Here is a 13229-nt window from a genome sequence, read left to right as displayed (position 1 = left end):
GGCAGGGAAAGGAGTGGGGTACAGGCCACAAATAAAACATAATAAATCAAAATGTTCTCCAGCCTCTCAACAACTACACTGGAAACAGAAAATAATGGAGCATTGCCTCTACATTCTGTTAAGGACACCCTTTTCAAAGCAGAGTTCTATTCCCAACCAAATGATCGCTAAGATTTGATGATGAAATAAAAACATATAAAGTCTCAAAAAGTAGCCTCCCATGCCCCTTTTCTTGGGAACCTATTGGGGGACTGTCTCCAAAATAAGAGGAGACACACAAGATCAGATAAGAAGGGACCCAACACAGGAAAGAGGGTGTTGAAAGTCACAGTGACACCTCCACATGTGGCTTGAGACTAGTCCATATTGGAGTAGGAGGATGGAGAGCTACTAGAGGGAAGAGTCTAAGAGAAAAAGGTGACCTTGGTGAGCATCAGTTCAAGCCCCTTCCCATCCCCTGAATTTCTGCAAAGTCCTTTATTCCACTCCCTTTCCCAGTGGCACACCCCAGCTTCTGCAGTAGGGTCACCTTGCCTGACCATGGCAAACCCCATAAGCGATCACTGTCTCACAAGTTATGTTGTCACTGCAGGCAAACTAATGGCAACTTGGAAATGTCAGCCTAGGGTGAGGCAAGCAAGGTGCTCAGGCTCAGGATTTAAGGGGGCACTTACTGTCAAGTGCAGGCTCAGCAGCTCAGTGCTTCCCCAAATCTAATTACAATCAGATGGTATCTGGTCACCTACCGCTCTCACCTCAGCCTTCCTGTCTTCTGTCTTCCACTGTCTGTATCCCTCTTTGTCATACCCTCCTTCTGCAATGGGCTGAAGCACTATGGCAGGCAAATATGTTTCCTTTAAGAAATTATTTATTTTTCTTTGTATTCAACTAAATTTAGGCCATGGTTTTTTAAAAAAAATTTTAGTTCTTGTAAAGATTTCTTCACATTTTGTGAAGCTGAATTTTAATTAGTGAAAGTAGAATATCAACTTTGCCACCTCAAAATTTCACAAGCAAATAACTTTCAAAATCTCATGGAGCATGACAATTATTTGTGATCTATGTGTATTAAAAAATAGAAAACAGTCTGAAGAAGAGAAGAAAGAGGGTGGAGAAAACTGAAGTAGTTAAAACATTTTGTTCTCACTATTCAAACGAATTATTTTGTCCACTGAAAAATTTCTACTTGCAAGTTTTAAGGACAAAATTTCCTCAAGTGATTGTTTGAAGCTGAAAATCCATGCTGAAATGTCAGAAATGGAAGAGCACAAATAACTATTATAATATGAAGTCTAAAAATATGCAAAAGCATTTCCAAGCAGTACACAGAACTTCCGTTTGTGAGACTGCTTCAGTGAAATTGCATTATCCTGATGTACTGATCTTTAAGACCATGAGTCAAAAGCATGTCTTTGCTTAGTTGATTCTGATGAGAAAAGAAGGAAAGCTTGTAAGGCAGCAGTAACACTCCCATCAGCCCAAGACTAATGGCAGAGCTGGACAAGAAAGCCTTGCTGCTCTTCCAAGTTCATTTGGAAGCAAGGGATGGTTGACTCTTCCTGATGTGCTGGGTGGGCACCATCAGAGTAATGCAGTGGCTGACAAGGTGTTCTGCACTCTTACAACTTTGAAGCAGGCCACTAACATTTATAGTAGTAATTTAAACATTTGTTAACATTTCAGATATATTCTTTATCCCGTAAATCCATCCTATGATGGTAATATTTAGTTTCAGTATTACCTTTATCAAACTATTTTAATGCTTGGGTACTAAGCATCCAGTCAATTTGTGTAACTGTTGACTCTATCTGTTAGGTAGATATTTTTATATGTATTAGCATGGTTTTTCCTTCCCTACCCTGCCCCACTACTTCTTCCTTGCACCAAGTTTCCTTTTTATATTGAAGTGTTTTTGTTTTGGTTCAATTTTTAATTTAGTCCATAGATTTTAGGATATCAAGACAGGGTGTGATTAATCTAAAAGAGGAATAAAAGTCCCCTAGAGATAGATCCAGGGACTTGTGGCTTTGGGCACCCCATTTTAGGGAAAAGTGGAGAGATTCAGGCTATGCAGGTATTTTGTTGTTTGGCAATCTAAGAATAAGAAGAGTCAGAGTTTGAGTAGCCACAGTTACAGACTGTTGCAGTTATTGACTCTCCGTACCCTTTCCAACCACCTGCTGACACGGCTGTCTGTACCACAAGCCTGGGAAGGTACATTTCCAGAATCCTTCACAGCAGGGACCTAGGTATCTTTCAGGCTTCCCTGCTTAGATGAACACCAGTGACATGTGACTTGGAGTGAAGACTAGGACAGAGCGGCAGGCTATGACTCATCCCTTGGCAGGTCTGGATGATGGCGGAGGCAGTACAGTCAGACAGCAGCTGTGCTTGTGGTTTCTTGAGTCTGAAGCTTCTGAGTAGCAGCAGGGACAGAGCCATCCTGGCAGACTAGTTCTTTGGATAGTGTGGTTTTGGTTTGTGAGTCTACGTCTTTTATTTTCTTGTATTTTGTTTTGCCATCTCAAGTTCTGTGAGCTCTGTGTCTCAGTAAATCTGTTTGCACTTAAACTAGCCAGAGGGGATACTATTCTCAACTATTTTGGAAGCTGACAGTTCAGTTTTTGTCTTATAGCATGCTAAGTAAGCCCTTTACCTACATTACCTAATTTAATCATCACATGGCCAAGAGATAAGTAATTATTTATTTCTATTAGCAGATGAGGAAGCAACATTTCCAATCACTTCTGAAGCTAGAGATGGGACATTGGGGGTATCTTTTATTACAGAAAGCTGCAAGGATAGTGTAAAGAACTCTTGTGTACTCTTCACCCAGATTCCCAATTGTTAACATATTACCACGTTTGCATTATCTTCTCTCTCTCTTTCTCTCCACACACACACAGTAATTTTTTCTTCTGAACCATTTAAAAGTTGCAGACATGATGCCCTTCAGTGTGCATTTTCTAAGCACAAGGACATCCACTTACATAATTGTAATACAATGATCAAAATCAGGAATTTAACACTGATATTACACCATCTTCTAATCTACAGACTTTATATTTTGTCTATTGTTTCAATCATGTCCTTTAATAGCAAAAATAAAAATAATATTTTTTTCTGGTCCAGGATGCAATTCAGACTCACAAGTTGCATTTACTTGTTAAGCCAGTTGAGTCTCCCTTAACTGGCAGAGGTTCCTCAGTCTGTCTTTGTCTTCAATAATCTCAGTGTTTTTGAGGCATACAAGCCAGTTATTTTAAAAATATTTCTCAACCTGGATTTGTCTGGGTGTTTGTTGAAGAAATAGTTTTAAATATATCTTATATCTGTATTTCAAGGAGTTCAGAGAAGTGTGTGAAGTACAAGGTAAAAATTGCTTCTTCTGCAACCCATTCACCATAAGTCACTGTTGTTAACAATTTGATTTTTAAACTTTTTGGAACTTCAAAATGTTGCTTAAAAATAATTCCTTTATTTTTGTATGCATTGCTAAAAGTTTCACATTTCTCCTGTGTCTGAAACAACATCAGCTTCTTCATAATTCCTTAATATTATCTAACACTGGTCCACATTCAATTACCCCTGATTGTTCCAAAAATGTTCTTTACAGTTAATTTCTCCATGCCAAGATGTAATCCAGAATCAGAGGTTTGTGACTGTTTGCTATGTCCCTAAATCTCTTTTCATCCCAAAGAATCCTTAATGTTGAATGGTAAGAAGCAGGATTTAAGGCAGCATCAATCTCAAGGCTGACTTTGGGAGTCTATCAAGAAGAAATATCTGGCTGAGGTTCCAAGGGCCCAGAGCTCATCTGATGCCAGCCACAAGAGCTCTCCCTCCTGTAGATCAGGACAGGTGACTTAGAACCTGGCTGTTCAGGTAGCCTCCTCCAGCCACACATTAGTAAGCCAAGGCACACCACCTCTCCATGCTTTGATTTTCTCTTTTGCAGTGCAAATAAGAAAGTACCTAACAACACGGGTTTGTAAGAAAAAGGTCATCATTGATCAAATATAAAGTATTAAATACAAATATACTTGACATAAAATATTACATGTAAAGCAAACAAGAAGAAAATTCAAGTCATGAAGTAGATAACAAAGACTCAGCTCACACAATGGAGAGAATGTCTGTAGTCTGAAGATGTTTGCTCTTTTGAATTATATTTCAATTTTTTTCTTTCAGTGTCTTTTTTTTTAATATCACAGTGGCAGTAGGTGAAAGTTCTTTAGAGCAGATATGTTAATAGGGCACAATGCAATAACATTGTATTTATTGACCTGAATGTAGTGGGAGTAGATTTACAGCTATGGTGCAAGAGAACAAACAGTAAACAACGTTTCATAAAAGTTCTTTCAGGTCAGCAAAATGCCATGGCTATTACTTCTAAATGAGAATTCAGTTTGTTTGGGGGTTTATTCCACGACTATTAGTTACTATTATCTCACATGTGCTGGGCCTAGAGAAAGGAATCCTTTGTTTATCATTCCTTTGTTCTTAAGCATGTTAAAGACTTAAAAATGAGACATATTTAATGACAACTTAAGGATATTTGTACTGGGTTGAATGGTGTCCCCCAAATTCATATTCACCCAGAACCTCAGGATGTGACCTTAGTTGGAAATAAGGTATTGGCAGACATAAGTAGTCGAATTAAAGTGAGGTCATTCTGAATTGGGGTGGGCCCTAATCCCATGACTGGTGTTCTCAAAGGAAGAAGGAGATTTGGACGTCGGCACACTGAGAAGCCGCATGAAAACGGATACAGAGGCTGTAGCCATGCATCCGCAAGCCGAGGAATGCCTAGGCTGCCTGGCAACCGGAAGTTAGGAAGAGAACAGAAGAATCCTCCCATCGAGTTTACAGGGTGTGGCCCTGCTGACACCTTGATTGTGGATTTCTGGCCTCCAGAACTGTGAGAGAGTAAGTCCCTGTTGTTTTGAGCCATCCAAATTTGTGGTAATTTGCCACAGTGGTGCCAGAAAACTAGCACAACATTGCCTGTCACATGCAGCTGGGCTTCAGGGAGCTGACTCATTCTCACCAAAATTCACCAACTGCTTTATAAACTCACATTTCAGTTTATGAATCTACAGTGGGAAATAGCTGGCAGGCTAACAGGCATTCCTCAGGGAGCACCGACCTGGTGCATGGACCTAAATTATAAATTTGGAAGGAGAAGGAGAGAATAATATTTATCAAGCATCTGATATATTTCAGGTATGGCACATGTCACAAATAAATATAAAATTATGACTGTAATTAGGGCTTTTAAGAGAGCTACACTGTGGCAGAGAATCGGGAGAATCTGAGGACACCAGGACACCAAGGAAGAGGAATCTGAGGAAAGGATCTGAGGAATAATAGGAATTAACCAAGGGAAGCAGACATGGGAGGAGGGCAGGTACAAAGCCTTTCATACTGAAGGAATGGGAAGAAGGACCATGTGCTTGGGGTGACGGATAGGTTGAGGCAGGAAAGAAAGGGAGGGGTGTCACATGCAAGGGCTCCTAAATGGTGTTCAGATCCGTGTCTTCCTCCTTAAAGCAATAAAGAGGTGTTATGATTTGCTATACAAAGGAATGACGTCACTAGATTTGCATTTTTGGGCAGATCACTCTGGCTTCACTGAGGGTGTAGATTGGAGGGGAAGAAGGAAAGAGTTTGATTTCAGCAGAGGGCCCAGCACCTAGAACTAGACACACAACACCTCAGCAGACCCACAAGAGCCAGCCGAGGCCGGGCCCCTTTCCCCAGTGCCAGGAGGCCCCCAAAATACACACCTACCATAGACCTACACCTCTTCTTGGAGAGAACTAGTATGGCCTGAGTTACCCAAGCAGAGAAGGAATAACTAAAATGGGTATTGAGATCATTGGATTGGGCCAAGACTGTGCTTTTGGTCTAAATTTTTGTCCTTGCTACCCCAAATGAAGAGAGTTCATAAGATGGGATCTGTGAAGGGGTGTAAGGGCCTAAAGTTCTATGTGCACACCTGCGTGTAGTGTAAATGAATTCATGGCCCTGGCACAGGTGACGATTAACCAGATGCTCAACAATGTACCATAAATATCCTTTCAGTTCAGAATATATACAGTTGACCCTTGACTAACATGATTTTGAACTATGCAGGTCCACTTCTATGTGGATTTTTTTTTCAGTAAATACACTGGAAAATAATTTGGAGATTTGCAACAGTTTGAAAAAGGTTTCTTTTCTCTAGCTTACTTTACTGTAAGAATACAGTATATAATATTTGCAAAATATGTGTTAATTGACTGTTTATGTTATCAATAAGTCTTCCAGTCAACAGCAGGCTATTAGCACTTAAGTTTTTGGGGGATTCAAAAAATTATGCATGTATTTATTGACTGTGTGGGGTTCAAAGGTCAACTGTACATCTAAGACATTCTCTGTAATAGCTGCCACACTCCTCGTGTGGATGAACTGTTATTTAACTATTTTCTTATTTGTTGGTTAACAGTCTTTGGTATTTTGCTATTACAACAGCACCTTGTATGGATTTCCAAGTACACTTCTGAGAGATTTGTCTACATTACAGAGTCTTAGGAGGAGAATTTCCAGGTCTAATGTTCAAATATTTATAGATCCTGGTATACTTCCTAAAAGATGGCTCTGATATCATAATGCTGTCAATAGTCAGGCCATGTCTTAACAACATTTATTTCTGCCTGTGTATGACACACATTACCCTTTCACACATTATCTAATTTTATTTTTAAGTTTTTTTCCTGATTATTAAAGTTATATATATATGTTTCAGGTGATGGAGACAATTTCTTTCACTTGACCTATCAAAGAAAGCACTGTGTGTGTTTGAATGAGAGACATGGATGAGCTGCTCATGGTAAGGGGTGATCATCAGCTGGGATGTCCTGGTGAATGACTCCCCAGGGATGATGGGCTCCTGGCTTTGCTGAACTTGCACTTCAGCATAAGCCCTGAGACAGAGCTGAGCCTTCTGCATTACACAGGTGAGAGTTTGAAGTTGGCAGGTGGGCTGGAGATTCCAAGAGGAAGCCCCAAGAAGCCACTGACAGTAAGCCTGGGATGGCAAAGCACACGGAGGTAAGCCCTAGATGCAGTGCAAGTAGAAAGGATTTGGAGATGAATGTATTATTTCCTAGAGTTCATAAAATTGCATTCTTTTTGTTCAATTGTGCCTCAAAATCTGTATTTAACTTCTTAGAGATTGTTTGAGTTGATCAGCTCTGGCCTTTCTCCTAGGGAGACAGCGGTATGGCTTCATGCATTGTTTCAACACAGTCAAGAAAAACCAGATTTCTTCTGAAATTTCTTCTGAAAAGCCAGCCAATTTCTGATGTCACAAATAAATATAAAATTACATGCAAGAGTGGAAGAAGGTGAGGTAAGGTTGCCACTGATGGGTAAGAAAGCATATCCGGAGGCTTGCTCTAGGAACTGTTTTAGGTAACAAATCTCAGTGTGTTTTTACTCTCATTTCAAAACCCATGTGATCAAGTAAAGAGGAGGGAGATGACTAAAATGTGAAGCTAAGTCTCAAGATGTTAGTCACACCTCTGGGTGGGGTCTGGTAGTCCTTGCAGACAGTCCCTGAAGAACCCTTCAGGTGCTAGGCACCTGTGCGGAAGAGGACACCATGCTTAGCTGAGTGTCACCAGAAGATGAAACAAGAGCAGTGGGAGAAACGAGAGAAGTGTGAGAACCGCTGAGAAACCCTGACCAGGGGAGAGCAGGAAGAGCCTGCCAGGGGAGTCTTCACAGAGAACACAACACCCAAGTTTGAAAGATGAATGATAGACCTGCACCAAGACCAGAGTGTAGCCCAGTGTATCTGCTTCCTAGGGCTGCAGTAACAAATGACCGCACACTGGGAGACTTACAACAGAAATACATTCTCCCACAGTTCTGGAGGCCAGAAAGGTGACGCCAAGACATGGGCAGGGCTGTGCTCCCTCTGAGTCCCCATTCCTTGCCTCTCCCACTTGCTGATGCATGACAGTCTCCTTGGTTTGTGGTGATGTCATTGCAATCCATCTTCATGTGGCCTTCTCTTTTGCTGATTTTAAGGACGCTTGTCATTGGATTTAAGGCCCACCTGGATAACCCAGCATAATTTCATCTCAAGACACTTAAATCAATATCATCAGGGAAGACACCCTTTCTGAAGTAGGTAACATTCACAGCCTCCAGGGATTATGATGCAGATATATCTTTTTGGGGGTCACCATTCAACGCCTGACAAACAGTGTGCCATTCAGAGAGAATACACACTCTGATGATCGTGTGTTCACTATCTTTAAAGTCCCAATCAATACCCATGGTCCCCTGACCTCAAGGGGTGATTAATTGCTTTCATTTTCACAAATGAAAGGCCTTTCCAGACCTCTGTGCTTTTGTATATGCAGTTCCCCCTTTCAGTGTTAATCAATCCAGTTGGATGCTGGAAGGAAATCAATAGGATGGAGTGGTTATTGGGAGCGGGTTTAGGGGATAAAATGAACAGGCTCTAGTTCCAAAAGTTCACATTTCATCAATAAAAGCCTCTTTGGACAATCCAGCTATGTTCTGAGGTCTTTTGCCATTTCATCTGGCTTTATGTAAGCAGCAGTTAGAAGGTTTATTTGTACAAACCCCAAACATTTCTTCTTTGAAATTTGATTTTGTGTTTACTCATGAATAGCAGCTGCTCACAAAAGCTGTTCACTTTTGAGTAAATTCTAAGTTTGCCTCTGAGCACCTAAATATCCTAAAGGTTTATTTTGTTTTGTGTCTCAGGAGAAGTAAGTGGGAAAGAATGAGCTGAATATTCATTCACCAGGTTGCAGATAACTTGTTTTGAATGCTCTCAGTAAGCTGAGGAACAGCAGCTGCGGAGCAGAGATGCTTAAATTTCATGGGAATTCAACATGAAGTGAATGACAAAGATACCAGCCACAAGACCAATGTATTCATATCTTTCTTTTATTGCCTCATTGTAATTAAAGCCTAAAGTGGATTATGAAAATATACAAACATCTTCTACCTTGGATTTACGCCTGGCATGCTGCAAAATTGCAGTGGGTTATGATTGCCTGTGCATTAAGCATATCATACAACAGTGTGGGGAGGGGCTTTAATGTGTAATATAAAGTCACCATAGGATAAAAATGTTAAGTCTGTCAACACAGGGTAGATGAAAAGAGTACTGCTTATTAAATACCATAAACGGACTAGGAGAAATTACAGGGCAGAGAGGAAAAAGAAGCCCAGACACAGAGAAGGTGCAGAATATCTAGAGCATACTCAAAGGTATGTAGAGAAAGCAGCATTGGGAGGCAGACCAAAAGGGGAGTCCAATGTGTTGCTGTCCTCCCACAGGAGATAAGCACCATCTACTACTGTCCAAGCTGGCCCTATACCTTCTCCTGGGATTCCCAGGGTTCTTGACCTTTGTGGTGTGGAGACCATTGTTCACCCCATTCCCACCAAAGCAAGCGACCCAACGTCCTAAGCTTCTGAAAAAGGGAGGGAGTGGAGAAAGCAGCCCTCACCAGCTTCTCCTCCCCATCCTGGGAGAGAAGGTCCTGTGCTCAGGTGTGGGTGCCAACTTAAAGCAAAACCTCCAGGCAGAAGCAAGCTGTGCTTTGCTCTCTCTCTCTGGGTCCAGAAGCTCTGGTATAGTCTGGACTGGCCTCTGGAGCCTGTGGCGTGGCCCAGTGCCTGGGGAATCCATCTATGGGGGAATGAAAAGTGACCTGGCCCCATGGGCCTCTGCCTGTACCTGTAGCCATGTGAGTGGAAGCAGAGAGGCTGAACCTGTTTGTGCCAGGGTTCTGGTCAGAGATAGCACGGCAGGACTGAGGTTTAAGAGAGTGTTTTGCTGCATAGAGGCTCACCAACAGACCCCAGTCTGGAGCTTGTCCTGTAATTTTACCTCTTTGAACAAAGGTAAATAATTGACTGTCTCTGAGATTGAATGTCTTTATAAATTAAAGATGATACTACCTACACCCCAGGGTTATTGCGAAAACAAATGTGATATGCACCTTCATTCCTTTTTTCATGCACTCACTCAACCAATATTTTTGGCACTGAGAGACAAAGTTCCATGACCTCCTACTGATTCATGCCCTCCTTTTGAACGTAAGCAAGTACTGGGAATATGATGGGTTCCACTCCTGTGAATGTTGTGTTTTATGGCAAAGGTTAAGGGATTTTGAAAATGAGGTTATTTTGCATTAATCAAAAGAGACATTATTCTGGGTAGACCTGAATCAGATGAAAACCTTGAAATTGTCAGAAAGATTCTCCTGGTGGCCTTGAAAAAAGCCACCTTGAGCTCTACAACTGTAAGGAAATGAATTATTCTAACCATGTAAGGTTAGAAGAGGACCTGGAGACTCAGGTGAGACCCTTTCTCCTGGTGCTGGTGCCTTGACTGAAGCTTTGTTAAATGCTGAGCAGAAGACCCAGCTATGCCACAACCAGGCCTCCTGATCCGTGGAAACTGTGAGATAATTAATATATGTTATTTTAAGCCACTATATTCCACATAATTTGTCATGCAGCATCATGCTAAGGATCAGGGGCACGATGGTCCATAAGGCAAGCACAGCCCTGTTTGGCTAGGAACACAAATAAGGAAACAGGTAACTACTTTCTCATGAATGAGTAAAGTGGTAGTACTTTTGAATAAAGTACTTGAGTCAAGTCTTCTTGCTACTCCGTCAGTGAGCCAATTTCCACTTCAGCCCTTCCGCCATTATGCCTGCAGGGAAGGGGAACAGAGAAAGTATGAGGGAGAGGATATGAGAGGGGAGAATCCCTTCCAGGCAGCAGGGAAGGGAAAACAAAGCCCATGTTGTTCCAAGAGGAGAGGCAGAGAAGGAAGGAAGTGGAGGGGGCGACCCACATGGGCTAGTCTTCTCCCACCCTCATTCTCCCCAACGTTGGGAGGGGCAGGTTTTAAATAACCAGGAAAGTTTTGGGGAGATTTCCGAGTAGGGAGCATCTTTCCTCTCTTCTTTGGGTAAATGCTGGGCAATTCTCAAGGGCCCTTAGAAGACTCTGAATCCAGCACCACCCGGCTTCGGCCGTCGACTGCAAGGCTCCAGGCAGAGCAAGAAGCAGAAAGGGCTCCTCTTCCCTCCTCCCCCGAGCCGTCCGGCCGGCAGTCTCATCAGCAGCCAGCTCGCTCATCCCACCTGCTTCTCCGGAGACATAGAACCAACCCCGAAGATGTTCAGGTGCTCAGAGGCAAACTTGAAATTTACTCAAAAGTGAACAGCTTTTGTGAGCAGCAGCTATTTTTGAGTAAACGTGAAATCAAATTTCAGAGAATTTTACACATTTCACACAGTGAAAGAAATAGCAAAAGAGATGGTTTTCAGGGTACCTTCAATTAGCAAGGTAAAGCGTGTTCCCTCGCGATGTGTTGTGGCTGGACTGGGCTGTCACAGCCAGTACAGAGCCCTTTCATGGCCGTCATCCCTGGCATGCGGCATTTCTGAGGGTAATAGGCCTCACTAGGAGCAGTATGTTAGAGTAGTGTTTTCAGCTGGTGCAGTTTTTCTCTCTGGGGGACCCTTGGTAATGTCCAAAGGCATTTGGGTCGTCCCGGCTCGGTGTGCGGTGGGGCTGCTACGGGCATCTAGTGGATAGAGGCCACCTGGGGACAGCAAGTCTGATTGCACCCTCAGCTGGGTGAGTTGCGACGGGAAAGAGTTTGAGAGATGGAAGAAGAGCTCTGGAGTCACTGTATGACACATGAGGATCTGTTGGGCCTTATACCCAGGGAGTTCAGGAGTGGCAGCTGGACGAGGCCGGGCACCACCGCAGCCGACAGGGAGGAAACGGCTTGTGTGGGGAGGAGACAGACTCCCTGTGCGCCAGGCGGAAGGGGAGGGGGCTGAGTGCTCTGCTAGCAGGGATCATTCTCATGTGACTGGAGCCCCAAGGAAGAAAACCTTGGTCAGAGGGGTCTGCCTCCCTGTAAGATGTTCCCTCCTGTACTGCAGGCCTGGGTTTGGCCAGCCCCAGGCCATCATATTGTGTCACTAGTGTACCACCTGAAGGAGGGCACCATGTGGACTCACAGCTATCCTGGTACAAAAGGTTACAAGCAGGCCGTGCTTGTCCCCATACCACTGATGCTGGGAGGGGGGAAGCCTTGAGCGGGAGGTGGCTCAGAGGCAGGGTATGCCTGCAGAGGTGAGCCCACTCAGGAAGAACCTTTAGGCCATACACAGCCTCTGGACTTCATTCCAACATCCTGGGGAGACCTAGGAGGATTTTAGGCAAGGCTGTGACAAGAGCACCTTTGCCCTTTACAGGTTACTAAGGAATTTCAGCCACTTCTCAGATTTTCCCAGTAACTCAGCGAGGAGGAAAGGGAAGCTGTTGTTATTTCTATTTTTAAAATGCATCTATATTTCCCGACTTTCCTCACTACGTAAGGGGCCATAAACTGCCCTCCTGCCTGTGACGGGAAGAAATACCAGGGGAAGAGAAATGAAGAGGCACTTCCTTGCTTTCGTATGCAAAAGTGGCAAAGCTGTGCACAAAAGGGTCTTCTGCTTTATTCACACACCAGCCACCAATGTGTGGTTTTGCCAGGGTTACTTTCCCTTTGATGAACCTTAACTGTGCATCAGCTACTTAGAATCACACAATGAAATCAAGGTCTGCTCCAGCAACTGTCTGTACATGAATTGTTGGGATATTAGTTGAAATAAAATTGACTATATGAAGAGCTCATATGTATATAGGTAGTATTATCTCTCTTGGAGTATGATTAGCTAGTCAAAAGTCAATGGGCTGTGAAACCTGACTGAAACCAGATGTTGGTTAAATACAAAAGTGTGTAAAGATGAGTAGCATAGAGAGGACGGGTTACCGACAAAAATGGATTAGGATGAAATACTGGTGTTCAGATAAAGAAGTAGAGCACATCGAGAACATCTCCTTAAAGTATGGCTTGTTTGTACCTCTCAATTTTAGAGGCCCTCCTATTCACAATTCATCAGCAGACTGCCTTGAATTCACAACGTGCTGACTTTCCCTGGGAGGCACGAAGAATGTTCTCCATGGACTCATTACTGAGAATGTCCTCCAAGCACGCTGTGGTGAAGGGGCAGTGTTCTGCCTTCTGTTTTGCAGACGGTGAGGAGGAGGATTCTGTGAATAAATTGCAGATGTACTGGCCTAGGGCAATGATTGCTTAACAACTCTAGTTTCTC

The 13229-nt window shown here is 43.0% G+C and overlaps 1 long non-coding RNA gene across 1 annotated transcript; it reads left to right on the top strand.

Annotated features, from left to right (window-relative positions):
• The first annotated feature begins 7278 nt into the window (after positions 1-7278).
• On the top strand, positions 7279-13229 carry LOC140843522 (uncharacterized). Its single transcript, XR_012121365.1, has 3 exons — positions 7279-7396; positions 8080-8178; positions 12991-13229. It is a non-coding gene; the product is annotated as an uncharacterized lncRNA (long non-coding RNA).

This window comes from Manis javanica, chromosome 9, assembly GCF_040802235.1.
Source record: "Manis javanica isolate MJ-LG chromosome 9, MJ_LKY, whole genome shotgun sequence".
Classification (NCBI taxonomy): domain Eukaryota; kingdom Metazoa; phylum Chordata; class Mammalia; order Pholidota; family Manidae; genus Manis; species Manis javanica.
Note: the sequence above shows the minus strand (reverse complement) of the source record. Positions and strands in the feature narration are given on the sequence as shown.